Source organism: Euprymna scolopes, chromosome 10 (genome assembly GCF_053919585.1).
Source record: "Euprymna scolopes isolate OS-2025 chromosome 10, ASM5391958v1, whole genome shotgun sequence".
NCBI classification, from domain to species: Eukaryota; Metazoa; Mollusca; class Cephalopoda; order Sepiida; family Sepiolidae; genus Euprymna; species Euprymna scolopes.
In genome coordinates this window covers 90458533-90471241 of record NC_136491.1, presented here as the reverse complement: position 1 = coordinate 90471241, position 12709 = coordinate 90458533, and the positions used below count along the sequence as shown (strand labels likewise).

The window sequence follows — 12709 nt, the reverse complement described above, 5'->3', positions numbered from 1 at the left end:
TACATAGATTATGCCAGATATATTTACATATGTCTGAATACCCAATATACACATTTTCAAATCTGTAGATAAAAAATTAGTTGAATATATAGGTTGAGAATTGTTCTCTCTCTCTCTCTTTCTCTCTCTCTCACACACACATTCTCACTTTTATAGATATAATAGATAGATTATGCTAGATATATTTCCATACGTCTGAATACCCTATATCCAAATTTTCTAATATGTAGATAAAAAATTTGTTGAATATATAGGGTGAGAATTTTCCTTCCTCTCTTTCTCTCTCTCTCTTTCTCACACACACACAAGCTGAAAATTGTTCTCTCTCTCTCTCTGACTCTCTCTCTCTCTCTCACACACACACACATGGTCATTTTATAGATATAATAGATAGGTTATGCTAGATATATTTCTATATGTCTGAATACCCTATATACAAATTTTTAAATCTGTAGATAAAAAATTTGTTGAGTATATAGGTTGAGAATTGTTCTTTCTCTCTCTCTCACACACACATTCTCACTTTTATAGATATAATAGATTATGCTAGATATATTTCCAAATGTCTGAATACCCTATATACAAATTTTCAAATCTGTAAAGATAGAATTTGTTGAATATATAGGTTGAGAATTGTTCTCTCTCTCTCTCTTTCACACACATTCTCACTTTTATAGATATAATAGATAGATTATGCTAGATATATTTCCTTATGTCTGAATACCCTATATACAAATTATCAAATCTGTAGATACAAAATTTGTTGAGTATATAGGTTGAGAATTGTTCTCTCTCTCTCTCTCTCTCACTCACTCACTCACTCACTCACTCACTCACACACACACACACATTCTACCTTTTATAGATATAATAGATTATGCTAGATATATTTCCATATGTCTGAATACCCTGTATACAAATTTTCAGATCTGTACATAAAAATTAGTTGAATATATAGGTTGAGAATTGTTCTCTCTCTCTCTCTTCTCTCTCTCTCTTTCACACACATTCTCACTTTTCTAGATATAATAGATAGATTATGCTAGATATATTTCCATATGTCTGAATACCCTATATACAAATTTTCTAATCGGTAGATAAAAAATTTGTTGAATATATAGGGTGAGAATTGTACTTACTCTCTCTCTCTCTCTCTCTCTCTCACGCACACATTCTCACTTTTATGGATATAATAGATAGATTATGCTGGATATATTTCCATATGTCTGAATACCCTATATACAAATGGTCAAATCTGTAGATAACAAATTTATTGAATAGATAGGTTGAGAATTGTTCTCTCTCTCTCTCTCGCAACCTTACACACACAACCACACGCAAACATTCTGACTTTTATAGATATAATAGATCGATTATGCTAGATATATTTCCATATGTCTGAATACCCAATATACAAATTTTCAAATCTGTAGGTAAAAAATTTGTTGAATATATAGGTTGAGAATTGTTCTCTCTCTCTCACACACTCACATTCTCACTTTTATAGATATAATGTATAGATTATGCTAGATATATTTCTATATGTCTGAATACCCTATATACAAAGTTTAAAATCCGTAGATAAAAATACGTTGAGTATATAGGTTGAGAATTGTTCTCTCTCTCTCTTACGCACACACACACACACACACACACACACATCTTCACTTGTATAGATATAATAGATAGATTATGCTAGATATATTTCCATATGTCTGAATACCCTATATACAAATTTTCAAATCTGTAGTATAAAAATGTATTGAATATATAGGTTGAGAATTGTTGTCTCTCTCTCTCTCTCTCTCTCTCTCTCTCTCTCTCTCTCTCTCTCTCTCTCTCTCTCTGGCTACCTCACACACACACACATTTTCACTTTTATAGATATAATAGATAGATTATGCTAGATATATTTCCATATGTCTGAATACCCTATATACAAACTTTCAAATCTGTAGATAAAAAATTTGTTGAGTATATAGGTTGAGAATTGTTCTCTCTCTCTCACACGAAACTGTGCGCTCGGCTTCTTCCCCCCCTTCCCACCCCAAATGCTTGGGAAACTGTGCACTGTTTTTGTTGGTTTTCAAGCTGCCTCTCCCCCCCCCACACACACACACAGTTTAACAGTAGTAGGAGGTCAAGAGAAAGAGGGTGAGAGAGAGAGAGAAGAGTAAGTTGGTGAGAGAGAGAGAAAAGAGAAAGAGGGTGTTGGTTTTATATTTTTATTATCGTCTAATATTTTGAAAGCTGAATTTCTAATAAAATGTGCATCTATAGGAGATAATGCCTGGGAATGTGTTCCCCCCCCCACAGTTTAACAGTGGTGTGACGTCAAGAGAAAGAGGGTGAGAGAGAGGGAAGAGTAAGTGGGTGAGAGAGAGAAAGAGAGAGAAAAAAAAGAAAGACGGTGTTGGTTTTGTGAAAAAAGTTGTTATTTACAATTGTTCGCATTCTTGGCCTTTTGGTCAAGATCAAAGTGTAGTATCTGTTCTTCAGATGCTGCACTTCTATTTCTTGTTCTCTTTCGGTGGAGGAGAAATCCTCCACGACTGAGACAATTTTTATTTTTGTACCTTTTCTCCACGTTAAAAAACGACCCTGGTGTCTAACTCTGTCCCGTGGGGAGGCATAGTAAATAGGTACAATTGTTCGCCATTAGTGGATGTTGACGTCACGTCACGTGACATGACTAAGCGTTTTTTTTTTTTAGTATGAATAACATTTTTTGTTTTAATTATAAAGTCTACACTTAATTTTATAGAAAATTTTAAAATCTGTAGATAAAGAATTTGTTGAGTATATGGGTTGAGAATTGTTCTCTCTCTCTCTCTCTCTCTCTCTCTCACACACACACACACATTCTCACTTTTATAGATATAATAGATTATGCTAGATATATTTCCATATGTCTGAATACCCTATATACAAATTTTCAAATCTGTAGATAAAAAATTTGTTGAGTATATAGGTTGAGAATTGTTCTCTCTCTCTCTATCACACACATTCTCACTTTTATAGATATAATAGACAGATTATGCCAGATATATTGAAATGTGTCTGAATGCCCAATATACAAATTTTGAAATCTGTAGATAAAAAATTTGTTGTATACATAGGTTGACAATTGTCCTCTCTCTCTCACACACACACACACATTCTCACTTTTATACATATAATAGATAGATTATGCTAGATATATTTCTATATGTCTGAACACCCTATATACAAATGTTCAAATCTGTGGATAAAAAATTTGTTGAATGTATAGGTTGAGAATTTTTATCTCTCTCTTTTTCTCTCTCTCTCTCTCGCTATCTCACACACACGCATTCTCACTTTTATAGATAAAATAGATAGATTATGCTAGATATATTTCCATATGTCTGAATACCCTGTATACAAAGTTTCAAATCTGTAGATAAAAAATTTGTTGAATATATAGGTTTAGAATTGTTCTCTCTCTCTCTCTCACACACACATTCTAACTTTTGTAGTTATAATAGATAGATTATGCTAGATATATTTCCATATGTCTGAATACCCTTTATACAAATTTTCTAAACTGTAGGTAAAAAATTTGTTGAGTATGTAGGTTAAGAATTGTTCTCTCTCTCTCTCACACACACACACACACAAGTTCTCACTTTTATAGATATAATAGATAGATTATGCTAGATATATTTCTATATGTCTGCCTACCCTATATACAAATTTCCAAATCTGTGCCCAAAAATGTGTGGAATATATAGGTTGAGAATTGTTCTCTCTCTCTCTCTCTCTCTCTCTCACACATATTCTCACTTTTATAGGTTATATAGGTTGAGAATTTTTTGCTCTTTCCATCACTCACATTCACACTTTTATAGATATAATACATAGATTATGCCAGATATATTTACATATGTCTGAATACCCAATATACACATTTTCAAATCTGTAGATAAAAAATTAGTTGAATATATAGGTTGAGAATTGTTCTCTCTCTCTCTTTCTCTCTCTCTCACACACACATTCTCACTTTTATAGATATAATAGATAGATTATGCTAGATATATTTCCATACGTCTGAATACCCTATATCCAAATTTTCTAATATGTAGATAAAAAATTTGTTGAATATATAGGGTGAGAATTTTCCTTCCTCTCTTTCTCTCTCTCTCTTTCTCACACACACACAAGCTGAAAATTGTTCTCTCTCTCTCTCTGACTCTCTCTCTCTCTCTCACACACACACACATGGTTATTTTATAGATATAATAGATAGGTTATGCTAGATACATTTCTATATGTCTGAATACCCTATATACAAATTTTTAAATCTGTAGATAAAAAATTTGTTGAGTATATAGGTTGAGAATTGTTCTTTCTCTCTCTCTCACACACACATTCTCACTTTTATAGATATAATAGATTATGCTAGATATATTTCCATATGTCTGAATACCCTATATACAAATTTTCAAATCTGTAAAGATAGAATTTGTTGAATATATAGGTTGAGAATTGTTCTCTCTCTCTCTCTTTCACACACATTCTCACTTTTATAGATATAATAGATAGATTATGCTAGATATATTTCCTTATGTCTGAATACCCTATATACAAATTATCAAATCTGTAGATACAAAATTTGTTGAGTATATAGGTTGAGAATTGTTCTCTCTCTCTCTCTCTCTCACTCACTCACTCACTCACTAACTCACTCACACACACACACACACATTCTACCTTTTATAGATATAATAGATTATGCTAGATATATTTCCATATGTCTGAATACCCTGTATACAAATTTTCAGATCTGTACATAAAAATTAGTTGAATATATAGGTTGAGAATTGTTCTCTCTCTCTCTCTCTTCTCTCTCTCTCTTTCACACACATTCTCACTTTTCTAGATATAATAGATAGATTATGCTAGATATATTTCCATATGTCTGAATACCCTATATACAAATTTTCTAATCGGTAGATAAAAAATTTGTTGAATATATAGGGTGAGAATTGTACTTACTCTCTCTCTCTCTCACGCACACATTCTCACTTTTATGGATATAATAGATAGATTATGCTGGATATATTTCCATATGTCTGAATACCCTATATACAAATGGTCAAATCTGTAGATAACAAATTTATTGAATAGATAGGTTGAGAATTGTTCTCTCTCTCTCTCTCGCAACCTTACACACACAACCACACGCAAAAATTCTGACTTTTATAGATATAATAGATCGATTATGCTAGATATATTTCCATATGTCTGAATACCCAATATACAAATTTTCAAATCTGTAGGTAAAAAATTTGTTGAATATATAGGTTGAGAATTGTTCTCTCTCTCTCACACACTCACATTCTCACTTTTATAGATATAATGTATAGATTATGCTAGATATATTTCTATATGTCTGAATACCCTATATACAAAGTTTAAAATCCGTAGATAAAAATACGTTGAGTATATAGGTTGAGAATTGTTCTCTCTCTCTCTTACGCACACACACACACACACACATTTTCACTTTTATAGATATAATAGATAGATTATGCTAGATATATTTCCATATGTCTGAATACCCTATATACAAATTTTCAAATCTGTTGTATAAAAATGTATTGAATATATAGGTTGAGAATTGTTGTCTCTCTCTCTCTCTCTCTCTCTCTCTCTCTCTCTCTCTCTCTCTCTCTCTGGTTACCTCACACACACACACATTTTCACTTTTATAGATATAATAGATAGATTATGCTAGATATATTTCCATATGTCTGAATACCCTATATACAAACTTTCAAATCTGTAGATAAAAAATTTGTTGAGTATATAGGTTGAGAATTGTTCTCTCTCTCTCACACGAAACTGTGCGCTCGGGCCGCTCGGCTTCTTCCCCCCCTTCCCACCCCAAATGCTTGGGAAACTGTGCACTGTTTTTGTTGGTTTTCAAGCTGCCTCTCCCCCCCCCACACACACACACAGTTTAACAGTAGTAGGAGGTCAAGAGAAAGAGGGTGAGAGAGAGAGAAGAGTAAGTTGGTGAGAGAGAGAGAAAAGAGAAAGAGGGTGTTGGTTTTATATTTTTATTATCGTCTAATATTTTGAAAGCTGAATTTCTAATAAAATGTGCATCTATAGGAGATAATGCCTGGGAATGTGTTCCTCCCCCCCCACAGTTTAACAGTGGTGTGACGTCAAGAGAAAGAGGGTGAGAGAGAGGGAAGAGTAAGTGGGTGAGAGAGAGAAAGAGAGAGAAAAAAAAAGAAAGACGGTGTTGGTTTTGTGAAAAAAGTTGTTATTTACAATTGTTCGCATTCTTGGCCTTTTGGTCAAGATCAAAGTGTAGTATCTGTTCTTCAGATGCTGCACTTCTATTTCTTGTTCTCTTTCGGTGGAGGAGAAATCCTCCACGACACTGAGACAATTTTTATTTTTGTACCTTTTCTCCACGTTAAAAAACGACCCTGGTGTCTAACTCTGTCCCGTGGGGAGGCATAGTAAATAGGTACAATTGTTCGCCATTAGTGGATGTTGACGTCACGTCACGTGACATGACTAAGCGTTTTTTTTTTTTAGTATGAATAACATTTTTTGTTTTAATTATAAAGTCTACACTTAATTTTATAGAAAATGATGTATATATAATAGAAAAAAAAAATTACTGGTTTTGTTGGATTCAAGTGGATCCCCCCCCCCTCCAGTTTAAGAGATAGCAGGTCACGTGGTAATATACAAAATGGCTAGCGTAAATATAAAGATCGGTTTTTTTATCGACGAATATTTTGAAAGCTGAATTTTTTTTTATTCCTGTACATTTTTTCCTGATATTTTTCGTTAAAACTCTTGTATAAATACTATTTTTAACCAGTTAAATACGTTGGAGACATTGTCGTGGACTTTAATAATCTCTAGAACAAAGCAGAAGAGAAATTACAAAAGTATCGGTAAAACAAAGTGTTTGTTTACATTTGTTCGCCATTACTGGATGTTGACGTCACGTCACGTGACATGACTAAGCGTTTTTGGATTATGTAATATTAACATTAAAATGACAGGTTTTTTTGGGGGCCCCCCTAGGAGAGAAATGATCAGTTCACCCCCTTTTAATGGTCCGTTTGGTGTGGAATTTCGATATTTGTCATGCGGGTGATCAAGGTTCAATATGATACATAATTTGTCAACTTTGGTTGTGTCTGTCAAAAGTTTGAGCTGACGTCACGTCACGTGACACGTATTGAATAACGTTAAAATGACAGGTTTTTTGGGGGGCCCCCCTAGGAGAAAAACGATCAGTTGACCCCTTTCTACTGGTCCGTTTGACGTGAAATTTCGATATTTGTCATCCGGGTGATCAAGGTGCAATATGATACCAAATTTGTCAACTCTGCTTCCGTCTTTCAAAAGTTTTAGCGTTACAAACAAACATACATACATACATACATACATACATACATACACACCGATTTTTGCCTTTTATATATATAGATTACATTTGAATTAATCTCTAGAATCTGTCCAAATTCTTTGTATTAATACGTTCTTTAAAAAATCCTGACAACTTGTAATATTGTCATTACATATTTAACTCCTAAAAGAATATTTTGCACGAATAATGCAGACATAACTCATATTTGGCTATGCATAATTATCGAAACTGCAGCTGTACCCTTCCCTTCAGCAAGCTTTCATAAGTTAACAACGTAAAGCTTCTTATTTTTTTCGTAGAATTATTATTTTATTAAAGCTGTAAGCACACACGCACATTAAATCACTCATTATTATGAAATTTGTTTGTTCAATACGACGTGCTTGATTAATGACTTGCTGCCACAATATACAATATATATATGCTTATATATATATTTGTATATTTTGGCAGCAAGCACGTCTGATTGAACATGAAAGAGTTATATTTTCTGAATATCTTTTTAATTCGCTCAACGGTTTTTATATTTCGGCTGCTATGTTCTATAAAATGTTGTATAAAATGACTGAACAACATTTGGGCGCCATTTTATACAACATGTCAGCCGAAATACAAAAAATCGCTTGGCAAATGGAAAAGATATCCAGAAGAATTGGAAAAAGAATAATTCTGTCATGTTCAATCAGACGTGCTTGAATATATATATATATATATATATATATATATATATATATATATATATATATATATATATATTAGGTGTATGGCGGCTAATACTTAACAGTTTGTATTACGTTTCTGAATTAAATAACTAAAACAAAATAGCAGAGAAACCAAACAATTACATGAACCTATTGTAATAGGTATATTGCAATGTTAAATGACTAACAAAATATATATATATGCCGTAAAATGTCAAAATAAGACAGCAATGTTTTCGCAGACTTTTATTTTGAATTAATAAGTCGGTGCTTCTTACTCGGCATTTATCACTACAAAGAGAAAAAAGAAAACCATTGTGTGGTCAAACAAAGCAACAAAACCATTATGATTTTGGCTTCCTCTATTCGAATTGCTATTTCATGTTAAGCCTGAAATCCAGATAAATCAAACTAAGTTTTCCTAACGCCTAATGGGACTGGGCAGCCAATAAAATTCAATCTGTCATGTCTCCGTGTGTTTATCAAAAGAAATATAAGAGACATTAGCAAAGAAGAGAAAGTACAAAGCATTGTGTCTAGACAGGGAATTAAAACCCCCAGTGACGTACCTCTAACCGTATCGATACTCACTGATATCAGCGAAAAATATGGCCGACATATACGAAATATACAAACCAACACACATCTAACACACTTTTTTGCTATAAAATGTTTTTGAAGAACACAGAAGTCCAGTTCTCAAAGTTGCACATTAAACTCTAAAAATCTACTGAAACTCCGAAAACGATCGTAAAATATAGGCTTCAATAGTATGCAATTTATAGAAAGGTTATTTATTATATATATATATATATATATATATATATATATATATATATATACACACATATATATATATGTATATATCTCTCTCTATATATAAATATATGCACATATATACATGCACATATATATGAATATATATACATGTATATACATATGTATATACATATATACACATATGTATAAACATATATACACATATGTATATACATACACACGTGTACATATAAATATACTATGTATAAATGAATACATGCAGATATATATATATATATATACATATAAACATATATACATATATACATGCAGATATATATATACATATAAGCATATATATATGCATATGTACATGCACATATATATATACATATAGGCATGCATATATATATAAATATATATATATGCATATATGTATACATATATATACACACATATACATATACATATATATATATAATGAGTTTAGTAGATAAAAAGTAAAGTTACATAGGAACTTTATTAAATTACAAAGTCAAAAAGGATTAAAGAAAAAGGGATTAATGGAACTGACTTTGTTAACGGGTAGAGTTTTCTTTCTAGATAGGTTTAGTTTTACATTGAAAATTTATTTAAGTATAATTCCTACGTACATATATATATATATATATATATATATATATGTATATATATATGTAATAATTAACTTGAAAATCAATATATATATATATAAAAAGATGCATGCATATAAATATATATATACATATATATTTATGTATATAGAGAGAGTGAGAGAAAGGGAGAGAGAGAGGGAAGAAAGGGAGAGAGAGGGAAGAAACTGCAGAAAAAGACAAGAAACTGCGTAGCATTGTTTCTACATGTCATATTAAGTATAAAATTATTGCAATTTTTATACAATAATAGGTTCCATTTGAATTACCTATGTCTTTAAATTTTTTGCGTCTGTGTTGCTGATATTTACATTTAATGAACAATATCTAATACACTATTGTTGTATTCGGGAGGTAATTTCATTTTAGCTATTTTATGGCATATATCTTAGTTGTGGTACGTATTGTTTACTGCACAATATATATATATATATATATATATATATATATAAAATATATTATATATATATACATACACAGGGTGCCCACAAAGTCTGGCTATATAATCTACAGGATGCTTCCACGAAGTCTGGCTACATAATGTAGCCAGACTTTGTGGACTCCCTGTATATATATATATATATATATATATATATATATATATATATATATCATGGTGGGCATGTTAAAAAGGTACACGCGGACGACCCTCTCCAAGCAGTGGCGAATTGTTTGCGCGATTATTTCGAATTTTATTAATATACGAGTAAAGGCCCTTTTTCAGCACATGGTATATACACTAACTTTGGGGACAAACATAGCATCAAGATTACTGCATTTCGATAGAATGAAGGGTGTTGTAGAAAAGAACAATTGACTAGCATACAAAGCAAAGAAGCTGGAATATATAAAGGGACAGAATAAAGGAAATAAATTTCGTCAATTATAGAACAGATACAATCAATAGTGTAAAGAAGATTTTGCAAGTAAAATATAAGAAACTGTGCGTGTGTACTTGAGCGATCCTATATAAGAAAGCCATTATCTATTGAGGCGATAATTCGAACGTCGAGAATTCGATTTTCCAATATGAATTAGTAACCATTAAGTTTCCATTCAAGATGTTAATTATTGGTAAAATCAGACCCATAAAAACATAAGTTTAAGTACACAGATGTGTTAAAAACACTTTAATGAATGTTTTGTGACAAGAATTCGTAAAGGTAACGAGCGCCGTGACAGAAGCGTATACGTCGTAACAAAGCCAATATGACTAGAAATTTATGCCATTTATATAATAGTATATATATATATATATATGATATATATAATATATAATATATATATTATATAGATATATATATATAATATATATATTATATAGATATATAATATATATATATAATATATATATATATATAAATAATACATATATAATCTCTATATAAATCAAATGAACTCATTTTTTCCCGTCGGATTTTGACCTTAATAGGATTAAAAATCAAGATATTTCATGCAAATATAATATGCACAAACGGCAGAACAATATCTGAGGTGTGTTATAGGCTTATTATTTCTCAAATTCCTCGATAATCTTAGATTTCTATACTTTTTCTGCTGAGAAGTCACGGCCAAAATCGGTTAAGATCAATGGAAGTGGTAAAATATTTTCTCTCTAATAAATTCCTCCTCCCCCTGCCACCACTTAACACCGTTTGGGGATCGTTCACAAGGAACAGTTGAGAAGAGAACAACGGTTTGACTTCGTAGTTCTTTCATGTGAAGTTATTTAAAATCACTAAACGAAGCTGCAGTGCTCTGTGGCGTAGTGGTTAGCGTGCTGGACAATTCACATTATATTTTCACGTTCGCGCTTACCTACCGTAGTCGTTTTTTTTTTTTTCCTAAACAACTGGAATGGGCTTTTCTTAGTGGCCGAACTGTTAACGTTGCAGATGTTTTTTTTTTCACACTTTATTTTCCTACTTTTACTCATGACTCCGGGTTTGATCCTTCCTACTTACCTACCATAACATTTTTTAAAACTCCCCCCCCCGTCCCGGAAACAAACACTCGGGCAACGCCGGGTACCCCCGCTAGTATATATATATAATATATATATAATATATATATATATATATAATACATATATATAAAATATATATATAATATATATATAATATATATATATATAATATATATAACATATATATAACATATATATATAATATATATAACATACATATAACATATATATATAATATATATATAACATATATATAACATATATATATATAACATATATATATAACATATATATATAACATATATATATAACATATATATAACATATATATATATAACATATATATATAACATATATATATATATAACATATATATATATATATATATATATATATATATATATATATATATATATATATATATATATATATATATATATATATATATATATATATTGCTATGGCGTCCCGGATGTTAATCCAATGATACTCCGGTTTTAACATAGTATTCAATAACATGTATAATTGTATTATTATATAAGTTTCTTCATTTATACAATCACTTTTTCATACTGGTTTTAAATACGAATATTCGAATTCGTTCTGCAAACGTTTTTATATTTGTTTTTATTTTTTCAGTTGCAGTGAAGACTCGTGATAAACGATGCTCTAATTTGAAGGAAATAACAGCTGGAACGGTATACACATATGTACCCAATGATGTTTGTAGGAATAAAGAACAGCACAGAGCATCGCGGCTTGTGACTCCTTGCTCTCCGTGTGGTGCGTGTAGGATTTGTTTTTATTCATTCGTATTTAATTTTGTTTGGTTATGCCCATCATTAACGCCGTCGTGGTCATTTTGGAGCGCTCCTTTAATTTGAACTTTGTTAGGTTCATTTGGTTATTCATTTTTTTTTGTTAATAATCTGTGAGATGCATCATCATCATCGTCGTCATCTGTAACAGCGTGAGCGATGTAAACAATTTTTTTCTTTAAAAAAAAAAATTCGAGCCCTTTACAATCCAAACCTGGTGAATTCTGTCTTCGTCGGATGTATTAAAATATTATATATAAAAAGAAAAAGTAAGGAATACATGCGCCTGACAGTTATCTGGTGACTATACCCATCGTGTCTGATCAAAGGTATGACACCCAGTCAGAGTATTATATATTACATCTGCA

At 31.1% G+C, this 12709-nt stretch overlaps 2 pseudogenes; both read left to right on the top strand.

The window, feature by feature from the left end:
* The first annotated feature begins 2447 nt into the window (after positions 1 to 2447).
* On the top strand, positions 2448 to 2581 carry LOC145286720 (U2 spliceosomal RNA; annotated as a pseudogene).
* A 3727-nt stretch (positions 2582 to 6308) lies between these two features.
* Positions 6309 to 6444, top strand: LOC145286734 (U2 spliceosomal RNA; annotated as a pseudogene).
* The last annotated feature ends 6265 nt before the right edge of the window (positions 6445 to 12709 follow it).